This window comes from Ailuropoda melanoleuca, chromosome X (genome assembly GCF_002007445.2).
Source record: "Ailuropoda melanoleuca isolate Jingjing chromosome X, ASM200744v2, whole genome shotgun sequence".
NCBI classification, from domain to species: Eukaryota; Metazoa; Chordata; class Mammalia; order Carnivora; family Ursidae; genus Ailuropoda; species Ailuropoda melanoleuca.
The window spans coordinates 77,127,799-77,147,510 of NC_048238.1; the positions used below are offsets into that span (position 1 = coordinate 77,127,799).

The 19,712-nt window shown below is 42.4% G+C and overlaps 1 protein-coding gene across 18 annotated transcripts in view; it reads left to right on the forward strand.

Annotated features, from left to right (window-relative positions):
* Nucleotides 1-19,712, forward strand: part of PAK3 (p21 (RAC1) activated kinase 3) — a 246,667-nt gene that overhangs the window by 89,592 nt on the left and 137,363 nt on the right. Inside the window, exon 3 of one of the 18 annotated variants that reach the window (XM_034648879.1) lies at nt 3,774-3,822. The exons of the other annotated variants lie outside the window; for them this stretch is intronic. The gene's annotated coding sequence lies outside the window, so the exon portion shown is untranslated. The remainder of the gene's footprint in view (nt 1-3,773; nt 3,823-19,712) is intronic. 18 annotated transcript variants of the gene reach the window in all.

Here is a 19,712-nt window from a genome sequence, read left to right on the forward strand (position 1 = left end):
ACCCCACTTCTGAGCTTTTGTTTCTGCCATTGCCAGTCCACGAAGCTGAGGTAACCTAGCCTTCTCATCTCCCGATCTACGTTTCCCTCTGTAACTTCATCTCCCACTGTTAACCAGGGCCACCTTGGCTGACTTGCTCAGTCTCGGGCCAGAAGAGAGCCTTGGGTGGTGGTGGGCAGACAGAGCTGTATGGGAGCGGAGACAGAGAAAGGCAAGAAGGGAACTATCCTTTCCTGAGGGCTTACTATGTGCTGGGCACCGTTTGGGGTGCTTTTTATGCATTCACTGCATTCATTTGCTGTCCACAAAAGGAAGGGTCAAATGGCTCAGCTCTAAAGGGTGGGAGGCCCACTTGTTGCCCCTGCAATAGATGAGGTGGTACTGTGTCGGGGAGGGATTACCCTGGCAGGAGTAAAGAGCCTTGCTGTCAGGCAAGCACGTGATTTTAAATGAGCCATTTCCCTTCACTGGGCTTCAGTTTACTCCTCTGTAAAATGGCCACGTAGTCTTTGGTCAGCTTTACCACACATGACTCTTGTGAGGCACAGTGATAGAGATTAGAGGGTTTAGAAAGGTATACAATTTGGTGGGGCACCTGGGGGCTCAGTCGGGTAGGCGTCTGCCTTTGGCTCAGGTCACGATCCTGGGATCGAGCTCCGCATCGGGCTCCCTGCTCAGCAGAGAGCCTGCTTCTCCCTCTCCCCACCCCCTGCTCATGCTCTCTCTCACTATCTCTCTCTCTCTCAAAAAAATAAATAAAATCCACGGGGCGCCTGGGTGGCAGAGCGGTTAAGCGTCTGCCTTCGGCTCAGGGCGTGATCCCAACGTTCTGGGATCGAGCCCCATGTCAGGCTCCTCCGCTATGAGCCTGCTTCTTCCTCTCCCACTTCCCCTGCTTGTGTTCCCTCTCTCGCTGGCTGTCTCTATCTCTGTCAAATAAATAAATAAAATCTTTTTTAAAAAATAAATAAAATCTTAAAAAAGAAGGAAGGTATACAATATTATATAAAATCATGGGAGGCATACAGAGCCAAAATCCAGATGGGGTGGGGGATTCCAAATCTCAGCCCAGCAACCTGCCATCTGGGTGACCTGGGCAAGTCGCTTAAGCTCTGTGTGCCTTAGTTTCCACATCTGTAAATGAAGATAGGGATAGCACCTCTTCACTGGGGTTTTGTAAGAGAAAATGAGAATATAAAAAAACATTGAGAATAGTTCCAGCACGCAGTAAGTGCTACGTACGTACTATTTATTTTTACAAATAGTAGATACTATAAAGTATCCTGTTCCCCTGTCTTTCCCATGTGCACTCTCGCAGTGTTAATAACCCTTAAAGCAGCAGAACTTGGCTAATGCTGCAATCCCATATACACTGTATGGGGTTCTCGATGTGCTAAGGCGTACCGCATAACCGTGCCCACAGCACCTGGCTCTGTAAGGGGCTGGAAGCTCAGTACTTCCCAGTGGATGAGAGGCAGGCTGCTTTAAAACTGACAGACTCTGAGGCGAATGTCGTAAAGGATTCACTTACATAAATTCAAGGTTCTGGGGCACCTGGGAGGCTCAGTCAGTTGAAGCGTCTGCCTTCGGCTCAGGTCATGGTTTTGGGGTCCTGGGATAGAGCCCTGTGTCAGGCTCCCTGCTCAGTGGGGAGTCTGCTTCTCCCTCCCCTCTCCCCCTGGCTTGTGCGCTCTCTCTCTCTCTCTCTCTCTCTCTCTCTCGTGCTCACTCTCTCTCCCTTCAGATAAATAAAATCTTTAAAAAAATAAATTCAAGGTTCCATTGAACTTTCAGAAATGCAGAAATACTGCATTAAGGGACATAAACTATGTGGCGAGGAAGAGCCAGCGTCATGTCAGTACTCTAAAGCATTTAGTGAGCGCCTACTTGGTGCCACTTGGGAGACACAAGGGGGACCGAGGCCTAATCCCTGACTTCAGAAAGTTGATGGTTTAGTGGCCGAGAGAAGACACACCCTCATACTCGACACATTGTAAGACAGGACATTGTTAATCACGAGGCAACATGAGAACATACCCATACCCTTTATAAGCTGAAACTATATAAACGTAAATGGTTGCAGTTTTTTGTACAGGCCTGAAGAGTTGCCAAGTGCCATAGGCACCAGGGATCATTTCTTGCTGGGGCATTGGGGAAGGCATTGAAGCATGAGGCTTCCAATGGGGCAGAACTGAAGGCAAAGCACACCAGCAAAGCCCTGGAGGTGAGAGCACACAGACTATGAAGGCACCAGTGAGTAGCTGGTGTTGGCTTTCACATATGGTACGTACAGAGATTTGCTGAAGGACAGCAAGGCTGAAAGTGTGGTTGGGGCTGGACTGAAATGCCATTCTAGAAAGTTCGGTTTATATAGTAGGCAGTGGAGAGCCATGGGGAATTTTGGAGCAGAGCAATTGCATCATCAATTTGCCCTTTTGGAAGGCACTCTGACAGTGGGGCACAGGAAATGCCACCCCCTCTGGCCACCTCAAGGACATCTGTCTTGCAGTGTTCTCTCTGTCGTGCATCATCAATCTTTCTCTCTCCACAGATATGCAATGGTAGCCTGCTGCTTTCCAAAAGAGAGAGAGAGAGAAAGAAAAAAGAAAAAAACCAAACAAATGAAAACCTCCTCTGACTCCAAACTCCTTTCCAGCCTCCCCCTTATTTCTCTACTGCCCTGATAGCAAAACTTCTAGAAAAAAATAGATGTCTATACTCTTGTTTCTGCTTCCTCACTTATCACACTCCTCTCAGCATCTCAACTTGCTTTAGACTGCTTTCTCTCTCCCGGTTTGTGATGGTCACTCATGTCAGGGTCACCAGTGACCTCCATGGAGTCACAGCCAATGGTCATGTCTCTGTCCTCATTCTACAACGCTCTCTTCTCTTGCCCTTCACATCTCCATACTCTCCAGTTTTCCTCATACCTCTCCACCCATCCCTTGTCAACCTCCCATGCTGACCATTTCCTCTCTACCTCACCTCAAACTGCTGGAATGCCCCACAATTCAGCTCTAAGCCCTCTGTATCACTAGTCTCTCATAAAATGGCCTCACCCAGTTTCATAGTTTTAAAATTCTCTACATGATGGGACGTCTGATTGGCTCAGTCAGTTAAGCGTCTGCTTTCGTCTCAGGTCATGTTCCCTGGGTCCTGGGATCGAGTGCCGCATCAGACTACTTTGTCAGTTGGGAGCCTGCTTCTCCCTCCGCCTGCCGCTCTCCCGCTTGTCCTCTCCATCTCTCTGACAAATAAATAAATAAAATCTTTTTTAAAAATTCTCTACATGCTGATGAGGCTCGCATTTATATCTTTAGCTCTCACCTCTCCATTGAGCTTTAGACTCCTATATCCTAAGATCTACTAAATCTCCACTTAGAGGTCTACTAGCATCTCAGAATCTTGTCATGGCCCCTTCACCCTCTTGATCCATGCCCCTCTGACCCCAACCATGAAATTGTTCCCAGCCCACCTCATGCTTCCCCAGCCACGTAAGTGGTACCATTTGTCCAAGACCAAAACCGAAGCCTTGTTCTTTGTCTTACTTTCTGTCACCCAACAGGTCCTGTTCATCTGTTTATCAACAAATGTTACTGGCTCCGCCTCCAAAATGTATTTTTTAAAGCCATCCATTCTATCTCACTGCTCTCATTGGGTCCAAACCATCATCTTGCCTAGGCAATAATAGTAGTCTCCTAACTGGTCTTCCCACTTACACTTTTGCTCCTCTGTGTTATTATGTATCATTATTATATCATTATTAATTATAGGGTCTACAATGAATTCTCCACAGAGCCTCCAGAGAGAACTTTTAAAAATGTGAGTAAGATCATGTCACTCATCTGCTCAAAACCATGCGTTAGCTTCCCCTTGTGCCGACAATAAAAGCCAAACTCCTAACTGCAGCTTATAAGGGCTCTACAGGCTCTGGTCCCTGCATGTTTCTTGAGCCTCATCTTGCGCCAAACGCCCTCTTGCTCGCTGTCTTTTCTGTTCTGTAAACAAGCCAATTAGAACCTCTGTGCCAGGGCGCCTGGTTGCCTCTGTCGGTTGAACATCTGCCTTCGACTCAGGTCATGATCTCAGGGTCCTGGGATCGAGCCTCACATCGGACTTCCTGCTCAGCGGGAAGTCTGCTTTTCCCTCTGCCCTTTCCCCCTGCTCGTGATCTCTCACGCTTTCTCTCTCTCTCTCAAATAAATAAAATATTAAAAAAAAAAAAAAAGAACCTCTGCACCAACTCTCCTCTCTCCTTGGGATGTTGTTCCCCTGATTCTTTATATGCAGTGGGCTGCTTCATGTCACTTAGGTCTCAGCATGTCACCTCCTCAGAAAGGCCTGTCTGGACCACTTAAAGTAGCCTCCCTTCCTTGCCATCACTTGGCAATACATCAGGCTGTTTGATTTTCCTTCATTTTTTAAAAGATTTTATTTATTTATTTGACAGAGAGAGAAATTGAGAGAGAGAGAGCACAAGCAGGGGGAGCAGCAGAGGGAGAGGGAGAAGCAGGCTCACCTCCGAGCAAGGAGCCCGATGCGGGACTTGATCCCAGGACCCTCGGATCATGACCTGAGCCGAAGGCAGACACTTAACCGACTGAGCCACCCAGTCGCCCCTCTTTTCTTCATAGCGTTTATCTCTATCAAGATAATTTGTTAAGTCCTTATTAAGTGTTAAAGGTAATGCTTGAAGCATTGGCTGCCCCCTACCACACAACCTGAAGGGAAGCTCCACGAGGGCAGGAAGCTTTTCTGGCCTGTTTGCCACTCCATCCCCTATGCTTGGAACAGTATCTGGCCTGTAGTAGACACACAATAAATATGTATCAAACAAATGTTGAGTAAATTAATCAGCAGCACTGTGGTCACTGCAGCAATACTGACAACAGGCAGTAAAACCTTTAACTAAATTGGTGGCAGTAAGAAACAAAATGGAGGAGAAAAAAAATCAATATTAGACCAAACCCACCCAGATTTCATCGAAGTTTAATACTGGAAAGGCCAGAAGACTCTTCCTAGGTCACAGTTTCTGTTACAGAGCAGCAAAACTGCAACCACAAATCAATTAAGCGATAAGTCATTATCCACCCATTAATCAAAAAAAAGAGAAATAAAGGACTAGATCAGTAGAACTTGTTATCTGGAAATTATAGGAGTGGAAGGGAGAGATAAATGATGATTCCATGATTTCTTTCCATTAAAGCAAAGTAGAGAGTTTGGGAGAATTGCTGGTGGGTGGAAAGGGAGATGACAGGTTCGGTTTACTTCAGGCTGATTTTTACTCATCCCCTGAGGGTTCTGGCAAAGCCTCTCAGTGTGGGTCTAGGATTCTGCAGGAAGGACTTGGGAGGAGATAGAAATTGAGGGTATCACCAGCACAGAGAGTCATGGGGACGGGGGTCCTTGAGGGGTCCAAAGCAACTGAAGGGTAAAGGAAATCCTAATTTCAAGGGATCTGCTTATCACATCTCGAAGCTCCCAGGAAGTACAAGCAGAAAGTGTGGATGATAGTAATCTCCGATTTCCCCAGCCTCTTCCCCTGCCCTTGCCATCCACCCCCTCCTTTGAACAGTTCTGTGAATTCTTTCCCAGGCAGGGGGCCCCAGGCATGGGCTGCGAGGAGGCATTGTCATCCTCCCTGATGTCAGCTTCCTAGCATATGCTGCTCACTACTCACAGGGACAGAGAGCGAGATTAGCAATAGGAAATATCTTGGAATGACTGAGATCGGTTGGGGAAAAGGCCTGGCTGTAAAGTCATTGGTACTATTTTGCTCTCCCCATACAAATGCACCTTCTGATCTCTTCCACACCAGAAACAGCTCAGTCAGCGGCCAGAGCAACAACAGTCTCACCTAGACACGTCAAGTTTTTTTGTCCTCGGGCCTCTAGACCCAGCCCCTCAGCTCAGAAGGAGCTATGGGCAACAGTCTCAGACTGTGATCTTACCCTTTCCCTTTGCCACTAAGCAAGGTCTCCTCTTCCCTGCTGGGCTTCGTCTTGAACCCCTGGTGGAAACCAAGAACCTCTCTGCGATGGATTATTCTGCTTCCCTTGGCTGATTGGCACCAGCCAGTGTGAGGTCTTGTGCAGGGAGTATATAACAGGGTCCCTAATGAGGACATGACAATGAGGGTTTTGTTTTGATTGAAGGGCCTTTTGTCCTGTGTCTGTGTCTAGACCCCACAAGGCAAACCTAAGATGGAGGTGGGGGGCGGGTGGTAGGAGAGGAGAAGGCTCTAAAATAGAGACTCGCAGGACAAGGTGGCAGGTGGGCCAAGCCTCTCAGCTGCTATAGAAATTAAACCTAGAACTTCATTCTGGGCCTTGGGCCCTAAGCTTAAGCAGAAAGAGAGAGGTGGGTTTTCTTCTAGAACAAGACTAGGCAGTGTGGATTTGGGTTCTAGAAAGAAATTCTACTCACATTAGGGGGGGGGGAGATGACTGCTCCATGGAAGCAGTGACTTTGTGTGGCTTGTTCACCTCTATGTCCCCAGGGCCCAGAAGAGTACCTGCCACATAGTAGATGCACAGTAAACACTTGTTGAATATGTGAATGGAGGAAAAAAGATTCGAATGTGAATCCCCAGTCTCAGAATTTTATTGATAAACTCGGCTTGTCCAGTGGAAAAATTTCCCTAGCTTTCACTGGAAGAATTTAATTTGTATAACATTCCAGGCAATAAGCCAAAAGCCCACAGAGATTGCTTTTAAAGAATGGTCTTGTGCCCATTCCTTCCTTTTTGTGTTTCTCTCTAGACCTAATGTTCCATATTGACTGTTTTCAGATTTTTTTTTCTCTTGGGCTAATAAACAGTGTAAGCTCCCCTTTTTCCCCTCCCTGTCACCGGGTTGCTGTTGAAAACTGAGGCTCTGAGAACTTGGATTTCCATTTTCATGCTGATCTGTTTCAAATGACATCAGTCGGTGGTCCTTATCGAAAATGCACTTGTCCGTGCACGTGCACATGCATATGTGTAAGCAATTTTAACTGATTGGGAGAAGGAAAAGAACTGAGGAGGACAATGGAGGCTGATGATTCACACCTTCTCAGCCTGTGACTAGACCCATTGTAAGCACTAGACAGGAAGATACCTCATTAGGTCCCGAATCTCAAATAGATCCTAAGGTGAAGCTCTCACAGTTCAAGGTAGTGATTGGCCTTCCAAAAACACACGAATGCTGACTCCACTAACTCTTGGCAGCTTCAAGGTCATGGTACAGTAGGAGACTAGGAAGCTTGGAAGCCACGCAGGCCTGTGGCTGTAAACAGTATGTCCACCTGTCTAGAGGAGGGTGTTGGGGGTAGTAGGTACCATCTACTCCTCCAGCCCAGGCTGAGCCAAGCACCTCATGCTGCCTAATTCAGAAACCAGAACCCCGTATTCTCGGCCCTCCTCCCAGCTTCTCCCACCATCTCCAGAAATTGCTGAGGAAGGGAAATCAGCACTGTTAGATTCCTCGTTGGTGAACGGGCAAGAACTGAAGGAGCGGGAACGTGTCAGAGGTCATGAACAATCTCCAGGTCAGCAACACTGCAGAATGAGTTACTCAAGACAACAAAATAGTGGAACATGAGCCAGAAGGCCCCCAGGAAATGGTTCACATAGCTGGGTAGTGTAAAAGTTTTCTTTGTTTTGTCTTAGAGAGAATGTAAGTTATGGTCAACAATTTCTGTTTTCAGTCCCTCTACCTTGTGATGTTACTAAGAATGGCAACTAACGTTTATCGTTTACTATTTGCCCGACAGTGCCTTAATCCTCCAAGCCCGTTATCTCACAACTTTATTTCATCATTAGTGATTCCCATGGGGTGGGCACTTTTAATGTTATCACCAGTTTTTAGATAATGAAGCTGGGGCTTAGAGTGGTGAATAAGTTTTCCTGGGTCAACAGCTACTGAGTCATAGAGGCAGGATTGGAAGCAAAGCTATCTAACTTCAGAGCCAAATCTGTTAACCAGTGCATTATCCTAGATGTGTTCCTTCCTTTGACCCTTTTACAATATTATGAAGTCTTAAGCTGATGCAGTGGCAGTGCAAGTGGATGATTTTTGTTTTTTGTTTAATTATGTATTTGAGAGAGAGGGACAGAGGGAGAGAGAGAGAGAAAAAATGCTGAGGAGACTCCCCACTGAGCACAGAGCCAGATGCAGGGCTCGATCTCACAGCCCTGAGGTCATGACCTGAGCCGAAATCAAGAGTCGGACACTCAACTGACTAAGCCACCCAGGAGCCCAGCAAGTGGATTATTTTGTAAAAGTTTTGACTTCTTTCATGGAATAAGGGATTTCATAACACTGCCATAGCCCCTTTCTATGTCAGAAAAGCTCAAAAGGTAAGGACATTGTGGTATACTTTAATCCTTTGTTAAATAGTCAACCATGTTACAGATATTATTAAGCTATGAACAGACAGTGGTGGCTTTCACTGTGGAAGCTTCTGATAGGTGCATGGCATGGGTATCTCATACACACAGATGTGTTAGGTTCATGTAGGTTCTTCTGAGATGTGTGACATATTCAGGAACACACCCCCATGTAACTGAGGAGAAGGGTATCTGAGGCAAGGCTTTCCTATGTATTAACTTCCAGGAGGAACTGAGATTAGAATATAGAAAAATGTAGGCTTCAGATATACTTTTTAAAAAAAAGATTTTATTAATTATTTGAGAGAGAGAGGGAGCACGAGCGGGGACCCCGGGATCGTGACCTGAGCTGAAGGCAGACACTTAACCGACTGAGCCATCCAGGCGCCCCAGGTTGATATACTCCATGGAATGATCTGTGCCTGGTTGAAGAATTAGTTGGTATCAGGGGCTCAGGAGCAGGTGAGAGAGCTGGGGTCCCAACAGGTTCTAAAGCTTGAGATTCTCAATACTCTTTCTCAGCTAACTACCAGTGTCTGCCAGTGAAGATGGGAAGGGGGGGATTGAAAACTCCATGCCCTCCAGATTACAAGGCTGTATAAGTTTATGATTCCAGGATTGGATATGTCAGGTTGAACTGACAGAAGAACTGCCAGGTTGTCTCTGTTTCTTTAGCTATTCAGAGTAACTGATGAAAAGTTATAAGCCATTGAGTAGTCACCAATTGGCAACGTTTCTAGGGTATTAGTTCCCTCTGTGTTCTAATTGTATGGCTATCATTTGCTCTAAGGTCCATTCCAGCCCCAGGCACTTTTGACAAACTACCTATGATTAGGCGAAATCTTGCCAAGATGGACATAGAGTAGGATAACTCTCACCCCACCTAAGACTCTCCCGACTGTGCCATACCATATTGGGCAGGCCCCATCCCACCCACAGCCCTTTCTTCTTTCTTTGACACAGACTTTCAGGGCCCTTGTCCACTGATAAGTATAATCCCACAAAGCACCTTCTCAGACCAAGGCCCGTACCACTATAGTGCATATCCCAAGGCAGCCTTCCTGGCTTCCACCCATGCTTCACATACCGTCGGGCTGCCCTTGCTCACACGAGAAGCACTACTCTGACAGTGCATGGAGTAAGAGCTTTCTTTTTGAGCTCACACCTCAGCTGTGATACATACTGAGACAAGTCTGCTTTCCACCAGACTGTATCCTATAATAATGCAGCCTTGAAACTGGGAATCACTAGTAATAGTGAATGGCCCCCACTTTTTTCATTGTAATAAATATCGCAAAATTGAACATTTAAGTGGCTTTTCCAAATTTAAATTCCACTTAAGTATATGAATGTACATTGGATTGATTTTCCACATTTTGTTTATCCTGTTGATGTATTGATGGACATTTGGCTTGTTTCCACTTTGGGGCTTTTATGCTGCCATGAACATTTCTTTAAAGATTTTATTTATTTGAAAGAGAGAGAGAGAGAGTGCATGGGGAGGAGCAGAGAGGGAGTGAGAGAATCTTAAGCAGACTCCACAAATTTTTTATGTGGACATATGTTTTCATTTCTCTTGGACATACACCTCTAAGTGAAATTGTTGAGTCATATGGTACTCTACGTTTAGCATTTTGAGGAACAGTCAAACTGTTTTCAACAGTGGCTGAAACATTTTACATTTGCCTCAGCCATGTATAAGGGTTCCAATATCCCCAAATACATGCCAACATTTGTTATTTACCTTTAAAAAATTATAGCCATCCTGTTGGGCATGAGGTGGTATCTAATTGTGGTTTTGATTTGCATTTCCCTAATACATTGCTGAGAATCCTCCTGTGTTTTTGTTTGTTTGTTTGTTTGTTTGTATATCCTCTTTGGAGAAATTTCTGTTTAAATCCTGTACCATTTTAAAATTCTTTACCATTTTAATCCTTTATTAATTTTTATTATTGTGTTGTAGAAGCTTCTCACATATTCTAGATATAAGTTCCTCATCATATATATGATTTATAAATATTTTCTCCTATTTTGTGCATTGTCTTTTCACTTTCTTGATAGTGCCCTTTGACACACAAAACTTTTTAATTTTTATGAGGTCAATTTATCTATTTTTTCCCTCTTTGGTTGCTTATACTTTGGGTCATATCCAAGAAAATGCTGCCTAGTTCAAACACATGAAGATCAACCCCTCTATTTCCTTCTAAGAGTTCTACTTTCTATAGTTTTAGCTCTTATATTTAGGTCTTTGAACCATTTTGAGTTAAACTTTGTGTATGATGTAAGGTTGGTGTCAAAATTTCTTATTTTGCATCTGGATATCCAGTTGTCCTCGAGTCATTTCTTGAAGAGACTGTTCTTTTCTCTTTAAACGGTCTTGAACTCCAAATTCTATCCCATTGATCTATACATCTGTGCTTATGCCGGTACCACACTGTCTTGATTACTCTGGTTTTGTAGTAAGTTTTGAAACTAGGAAGTGTGAGTCTTCCAACCTGGTTCTTTTTTCAAGATCGTTTGGCTATTCTGGGACTCTCTCATTTCCATATGAATTTTAGGATCAGCTTATTAATTCCTCAAAAAAAAAAAGGCCACTGGGGTTTTGGAAGGGATTGCATTGAATCTATAGATCATTCGGGGGAGTGGTACCATCTTAATAATATTGTCTTTCAGTCCATAAACATGGGAGGTTTTTCCTTTTATTTTTAAATTTCTATCAACAATGTTATATTGTTTTCAGTGTACAATTTTTTCAATTCTTTAGTTAAAGTTATTCCTAAGTGTTTTATTCTTTTTGATCCTATTGTAAATAGAAATGATTACTTAATTTCATTTTCAGATTTTCTATTCCTAATGTGTAGAAATAGAATCATATTGATCGCATATTCTGCAACTTTGCTGAACTCATTTATTTTTTCTAATAGTTTTTTTGGTGGATTCCCTAAGATTTTCTAATTATAAGTTCATGTCATCTGTAATAGGGGTGGATTTACTTCTTCCTTTTCAATCTAGACACCATTTATTTCTTTTTATGGACTAATTGCCCTGGCTAGAACCTTCAGTACAACGTTGAATAGGAACAGTAGAGTTGACATTCATGTCTTGTGATCCTAGGGAGAAACTTTCAGTCTTTCATTATTATGATGTTAGCTGTGGGTTTTCCATAGGTGCCCTTTATCAGGTTGGGGAAGTTTCCTTTTATCTCCAGTTTGTTGGGTGTTTTTATCATAAAGGAATGTTGAGTTTTGTCAAATGTTTTTTCTGTATCTATTGAAATGATCATGTGGGATATTCTTTATTCTATTACTATTGAGTGTTACGTTGATTGATTTTCTTATGCTGAATCAATCTTGCATTTTGGGGACAAATCCCATTGGTCATGGTGTATAATATTTTCCTATGCTTTTAGCTGTGCTTCCCTACTATATTGTTGAGATTTTTACAACTATATTTGTAAAGGGTGATGGTCTCTTGTTTTCTTGTGATGTCTTTGTCTGGTTTGAGGGTGACACTGGCTACATAGAAGGGATTAGGAAGTATTCCCTCCTCCCTTAATTTTGGAAGAGTTTGTGAAGTATCAGTGTTATTTCTTCTTTAAACATTTTGTAAAATTCACCACTGAGACCTTCTTGTCCTGGGCTTTTCTTTGTAGAACGTTTTTGATTATTAACTCAATCTCTTTACATAGGTCTATTCAGAATTTTAAATTTCTTTTTTATAGTCAGTTCGGTCATTTGTGCAACCCTTTTCATTTTGTTATGGATCTTTAAGCTTTTTATTCTAGAACTGTGTTCCCGTCTTTCTTCCCCATGACCTTGGTTTTTAAAGACACCAAGTTTGTTGTCTTGTCTCTATATTCTATATGTGTGTGATTGTTCTTATCATGGTGTCACTTTAACATGTTCTTCTTTTTTTTTTATTTTATTTATTTATTCGACAGAGATAGAGACAGCCAGCAAGAGAGGGAACACAAGCAGGGGGAGTGGGAGAGGAAGAAGCAGGCTCATAGCAGAGGAGCCTGATCTGGGGCTCGATCCCATAACGCCGGGATCATGCCCTGACCCGAAGGCAGACGCTTAACCGCTGTGCCACCCAGGTGCCCCTAACATGCTCTTCTTTCCCTTGTATTTCCCCTCACCTGGAAGTTAAATCTGATGGTCTGGTGTAGCATTTTCCTTGCCAACATTCAATGTATTAAAAAATTTTTATTTTGGTGGTCTGATGGATGAACATGGGATCTCATTAATTACTAGAAAGACTGGATATATTTTCAGGTGCATTGACCACTTCAGTTACTATTCTGTAGTGTTGTTTTTTATTCTTTCTCCATTTTGCTATTGTGTTGATTACCTTTGTCTTATTGATTTGTAGGTGTTTATTATATATTCTAGATGATTATATATGTATTTTTTATTTAGGTCTTTAATTCACCAGAAATTTATTTTTTTGCAAGTGATAAATTTTAGTTAAGTATGCTATTTATTTAAATTGATAACCAATTGTCCAGATGCAGTTTCAAACGGTCAGGCTTTTCATTGATTTGAGATGCCACTTGTATCATAGTCTAAATTCCCATCTATACATGAATCAGTTTATTGATTTTTCATTATATTGATTTATTTTTATCCAGTGCTATGGAAATACATTTTTACTTACTCAGATGTATCATATGCTTTGATATCTATTAGGGCAAGTATCTTGTCTATATCTTTTAAAAATTATCTTGCTAGGGGTGCCTGGCTAGCTCAGTCAGTGGCATGTGTGACCCTTGATTTCGGGGTTGTGAGTTTGAGCCCCGTATTGGGTATAGCGATTACTTAGAAATAAAATCTTAAAAAAGAAAAAGAAAAAATAAAAATTATCTTGGCTATTCTTACATAGTCACTTTGTTTTTAAATTTTAGACTCATCTTGTCAAATCTTATGAAATATCTTTTAGGATTTAAATTGTCATTGTGTTGCTTTTACAAGATTACTTTTGTGAGAATTTGTATCCTCAGCATCACATCTTGCATCTATAAGCAGGTCCTTTTTTAGGTTGTTCAGTAAAGTTTCATAGTTTTCTCCATTAAAATTTTGATCATTTTTGGGTCAGATTTATTCTACTTATATCAGTCTTTTTTTTCTATTACAAATGTGATTTTTTTTCTATTACATTTTCTAATTTATTATTGCTGATATACAGAAAACTATTGATTTTGGCCTGGGAACCATAAACCCCATCAATTTAAAAAGTGCTATGAGCTCTGAATAGTTCACTTTTCACTTTGTTTTAAGCCTATTTTCTCTTTATTTCTTGCTGTTTTGACAGTAGGATATCTAGTACCATGTGGAATAGTGATTGTTAGTGATCATCCTTTTCTTCTTTTTCATTTTAATGAAAATGCTTCTCAGTTTTCACCAGTAAAGCATGCTTGCTGTAGGTTTTTAGTAGATAAGGTTTGCCAAGGTAAGAAGTTCCTAATATACTAAAAGATTTGTTAACTCACAGACGTATGGTATACTGAACGCAGCTCCAAGCTTGAGACCAAATCCCATCTTCATTAGAAAAGAATTGCGTAGGCAGCGTGGACTTCTTTGGACTGTATTGGCTTGGGTTGAATTGAACTCTGGGCAGATGGACCCGGCACATTGAAACTGGCCATCTGTGGAATCTCCTAGAAATGAAAAAATTCCCAGAGGGAAGGCTCTGTACATACCATGCAACCTCAGCCTCACTAGGAAACACGAACTTGCCTGGGACATGAGAGGCAAAAGAGGCCAGCCTGGAGGGGTTCAGGCCTAGCAGATCAGAGTTCCTTCCTGCAGGCGCTGTTGCCTGCCTGCCTTAGTTACCAAGCCAATTGGGAACAGAGACAATGGAGAACTGTGATTTGTTACACCATCAAAGTGTAGAGCCCTTGGTTCTGAGAATATTCTTGGCTTTGGTTTCGGTTTTTGGTTTTGTTTGTTTGTTTGTTACTGCCTCGGGAAGGAAAGGCTACTACCTTGAAGACTGTCATTGCGTTATTGCGGCAGCCATCGCTTTGGGCTTAATGACTTCGCTCTTTCTGTGCCATGTTATTTGCAGTGCCATGTGACACTTCGGCTCCTGCTACCTGAAAAAAAAAAAAAAAAAAAACAACTCATGCTTCTTACCCTAGCTTAGAAGAACTGGTGGCTGAAGCCAAATGCCTAACAGGTGCTTTCCTCAGAAGAACCTCTCTCTCTCACACTTTTGGGAAATACCTGAAAAGCACAATGGAACAAAGTGTTCTTCAGTCAGATCATGGGCAAGTGAAAGGAGCTAGTGTCTACAGACCTGGATTCTAATGTTAACCCCCTTACTCATTTGCTGTATGAGTTGGCACAAATCATTTAATTTCTCTGTGCCTCAGTTTCCTGTCTGCCAAAGGAGGATAAAAACAGTATTTATATCAAAAGGCATTGTGATGATTAAAGGAGTTAGGTATAAGATGCTTTCAAGCGAAGAATCTAGCAATATTCGGCATTCTGAATGCTATTAAGAATGAAGTACTGAATGGAATCGTGAGAAGCCTCACCTCATGAAAGGGGAGACACTATCTTATTGTATACCCATCTCTCACCAGTGACCTGCAAGCAGTCACTCACTAAATTATTTGAGCCTAACTAAAGAGAACCAAGATTCTCCCAAAGAGGCTTTCGGGAGCCCCCTGCTTGTAGACTAACCATTTCTTTGTGGGAAGGGTGAGTACACGAAACTGGGCATTCATTGTAAAAGCAGTGACTCCTCAGATGTGAAAAGAAGCTCTAAACCCCTCAACACTGCTCAAGATGAGCTCGGGACTGACTGGATTTCATCCCTGAATAACACGATTTGCCCTTGTCTCCCAGGGGTTTTGTTAGGTGAAGAGCGCAATTCCAGGACCGCTTGAGGCTATGGACCCCTCCCACACACTCTGAACCATGCTCGTCTGTTTACTGCTCTGAACATCAGAGTGCCTTGGTTGTTTAAAGGGGAAACCAGATGGTATATCTAATTTGGGCTCTGACACGCTCCTGCTTTGGCTAAGCCATTCCCCTACCCTGTATGAACAATTTCGTACTTGTAGAAAGAGGACGACACTGTTGTCAGACCTCTTCCACCAGGACTTGTGAGGAAGAGAATTAGACAAGTTTGAAACAACAACAACAGTAACAATAGTAGTAATAATGCTACCATCTACTCTGTACATAGTCTGTCAGGGAGAACACTGCTGAGTACTCTGCATGGTTTGGCCCATTCAGTCCTTACAAGGACCCTATGAAGCAGGTACTATTGTTTACTTAAGTGACGTAAGAGAAAATGGAGGTGGGGTGTCTGGGTGGCTCAGTCGGTTAAGAGGTTAAGCGGCTGCCTTGGGCTCAGGTCACAATCCTCAGCAGGGAGCCTGTTCCCCCTCTGCCTGCTCCTCCCTCCCCTTGCTTGTGCGTGTGCTCTCTGACAAATAAAATCTTTAAAAAAAAAGAAAAAGAAAAAATAACTTGCTCAGGTTCGCCTAACTAGTATTTTATAGTTTCTGTTGCTATTGCTATTGTCTAAGTGAGGTATTTTTCTCTCAGATAGCCTAATAAGTTATTGCTAATGTATAGGAAAGCTACTGATTTTAATAAGCTGATATTTTATCTAACCACCCTGCTGGACTTTCGTATTGGTTCTGATATTTTATCAGTTAACTATCTCAGATTTCTATATAGCCATATTGTTTGCAAATAACAGCAATTTTGTCTTTTGCTTTCTAATACTTACCCTCCTATTTATTTTTCTTACTTTATTGTATAGATTAGGACATCAGAGTGTTGAATAGGAAGTGGGCATAGTGGGCATAGTGACCATCCTTGTCTTATTTCTCATCTTAATGTTTTCTCAGTAAGTACTACCAATAACAACTAAGGTTTATTGAGAACTTAATATTGCCTGACACGCTGGTAAGTGCCTTTACATATTTTATGTCATTTAATCCTCATACCAACACTATGAGGAAGGTGCTATTATTTCCCTCATTTTTGTGGATGATTGGACAGTGAAGCTCAGATTAAATAATTTGTCCAAGAACATACACGTTATATATGATGGAACCAAGATCCAAACCTGAGTGGTCTGACTCCAAAGTTTCCTGTGCTCATAGCCAAAATTACCCTTGGTAATTTTTTAAAGGTTTGTTGAGGAAGTTCTATTCCTTGTGTGCTATGGGTTTTTATCAAGAGTGGGTATTATACATTTTGTCAGATTGTTTTTCTGCATCTCTTGAGATCATTGTATAGTCTCTTTTAATCTATCTTTATAGTGAATTATGTTAATAGTTTGCTAATGTTGACCTATCCTTACATTCCCGGCATAACCCCGACTTGGGCAGAATGTGTCATTTTAATAAGTTGCTAAATTCCATTTGCCTTAGGATTTTTGTATTTATATCCACAAGTGATATTAGTCAATAATTTTTTTTCCCTTTCTTGTCCTGTCTGTCTGATTTGTGGGAGCAGTTCATCTTTTTCTATACTGTGGAGCCATTTCTATAAAATGGGAGTTGCCAGTGATTAAAGGCTTGGAAGGACTGGGGCGCCTGGGTGGCTCAGTCAGTTATGCATCTGCCTTTGGCTCAGGTCATGATCTTGGGGCCCTGGGGTGGAGCCCTGGGTTCAGGCTCCCTGCTCAGTGGAGTCTGCTTCTCCCTATGCCCCTCCCCCCACTTGTGTGCTTTCTCTCTCTCAAATAAATAAATAAAATCTTAAAAAGGCTTGGAAGGATAAAACTGCTTATCATTTCAATCCATTCTATGTTCTTTGTCTATGATTTTCTACTTCTTGCTGGGTAAATTTTAGTAATTTGTCTTTTCCTAGAAATTTTCCCATTGAAACATACTGTCTTAATTTTGATATTGCCTTGGTACCTGTATTCATGCTCCTATTTGGCTTCCTGGTGGCATTTACTTGTGCCCTCTGATTTTTTTCTTATTAGTACTTATGAATGAAGGTTTGACTTTGAAAAAGTTTCTGTTTCACAAATTGTTTTCTATTTTACAATTTTCTGATTTTATCTTCCACTTCTTCTGAAGTTGATAGCTTAATTTATTTATTTTTCATTTGGTATTATTTCCTAATATGTGAACTTAAGGCCATATGTTTTTCTCTGAACATTACCTTGACTGCATCTGACAGACTGATTGCTCTCATCATTCAGTCCTAAAGTATTTATAATACCAATTTAAATTCTTCTTTTACTCAAGGGTTATTTAGAAGTGTGTTTGTTTTTAATTTATAGGTGTGCATTGTGTTGGGTCTGTGTGATGGGAGTGGGCCGGTTGGTTATTTTTTTATTGCAGATTTTTAATTGCTTTTGAGTCCCGCATGGCTGGATTTCGAGTCTGTATTCTCAATCAATACAAACAGTAATTGTCTGTCCCAGTGTGTATCTCTGCCTGTTTCCCAATCTGGAGGCAGTGTGATATTGGCTTTTTTATATTCAGCACCACCTAAGAGTGAGCACTTGGGGATGTGAGAAATGAGACTGAATGTCAGCTCCAAAAAATCAGTCGATCCACTGAGAGAGAGGCAGGAAAGCTAAAGCTTTCTCTTCAGGGTTGGAGAGTAGGGATTTGCCTTATGAGCCCTCTGTGCCAGGCAGAACACACCTGGCCACATTAACTCAACTAATTCTGGTGGTTTGTAGCTACGGTGAAAAAAATCCTGGCTTGTTGGTTTGGGGCACATCCCATAGGTCATGTGGAATTGAGGATATAGAATCTTCAAAGCCCTATCCTAAGAAATAATACATCTGCCCATGCTAGGCTAGGACTCCTCATTAATTTTCATTCCACTCAACATCACTGCCTTCTTGCTCTTCAAACCCATGGCGTCCACAGCAAAGGAGATAATTTATATCTTCCTCATAACCTATGGTATTTCTTTGCTTGTATTTATAACACTTGTGCGCTTGTGTTGTCCCCCACTTACCTTCTAAGCGTCTTGAGGACAAGGACCACAGCTTACCTGTCTCCACAGTAGTCCTCAAGTCCTTTTACAGAGCTCAGCAAAACACACGTGTCAGTAAATGGGCGTTGGAAGAATAAATGGGATGGATGGATACAGAGCAGATATTCTTAGCAAAATCGAAGAAACCCCAAACACTATACATCTTTCCCCTGCTTAACAGTCTGGATGGGTGTTTCATCTCTTTCTGTACCTTATCTACAGGAACACAGTCTCATTGCCTTGCGACACAGGTCTGTATATCATCTCTCGGGACAGGAGCCTCCTTCAGACAGTGTGCTGTTCTTTCCCTCCTCCCAGGGCTGCTACCCATCCCCCACTGCCACCTGATCCATACATCCTACGAATGGTGGCTTTTAATTTGTTTTCCAGATGAATAGGGCCGACTTTTCCCCACCAGACCCCAGCACAGTGTTTTGTCTTCGTTCCCACATCCATTGTTTTCCATGTGCGTGCTTCCTGGATGACCCTTAATTGGGCTCTTCTGCAGACCCGATGCGACTGCCTCTTTGTTCCCCCCTCTTTTCTGTATCATTAATGATAGTGCAAGATAAAATGGGACCTGACAGAGCATTCTGCTTACCTCTCTGCTGGGTACCCCTACGCAGTGCACTAGATTATCTATTAGCTCTTTCTCTTTTTTCTGATCAATTTTCTACTCATGCAAGCCATTACAAAATGATTTGGCATTCCATGAGCACCAGGTAACCCTGAAACAAAGGACAAAATTGGCTGAGATGCCAGGGGAGTTGCACCCACCCGGGGCTTTCTGAGCTGTTGTGATTGTGAAGCTCCTATCTTTTTGTTGTTGAATTTCATCACCTACGTGGACAAAGCAGGTTAGTCTTGAACCGGGTGTGCTTCCAAGTGAGGTGACCAGTACTCTGTGACTTCAAAATGGCTGCGGTCAACACGTCTAGGTTAGGGCATACTTCGAATGCTGACATCTTGCCTTTCTGAGGTGAGCTACGTTCGTTCTCTGCAGAAAAATCTTCCCAATTCCGTAACGGCAGAGAAATCTTTGTGATGCAGGTTAAACTGGGGGCCAGGTCAAGAATGTTCTAATCAAATGTTCGGGCTTTTGTGTACTTGTAGTCATCACTGTGCCTTACAAATGGCTCTTTCTCATGAATCACAGAGCTCAGAGCTGGAACGGCCACCACGGCTATCTAATGGAGGGGATATGTGGAGCTTACTAAAGCTTGGATGCTAGTATGATGCCCATTTTATAGGTGAGGGAATGAGGCCCATAGAAAATACCGGTCTGTAATCCCAGGAGCATCTGAAGACGTTAGACATAACCCTGCCACAGTCTGCCCTTTGCCTACTTTGTGATCTTCTGTCTTGGTCACTGC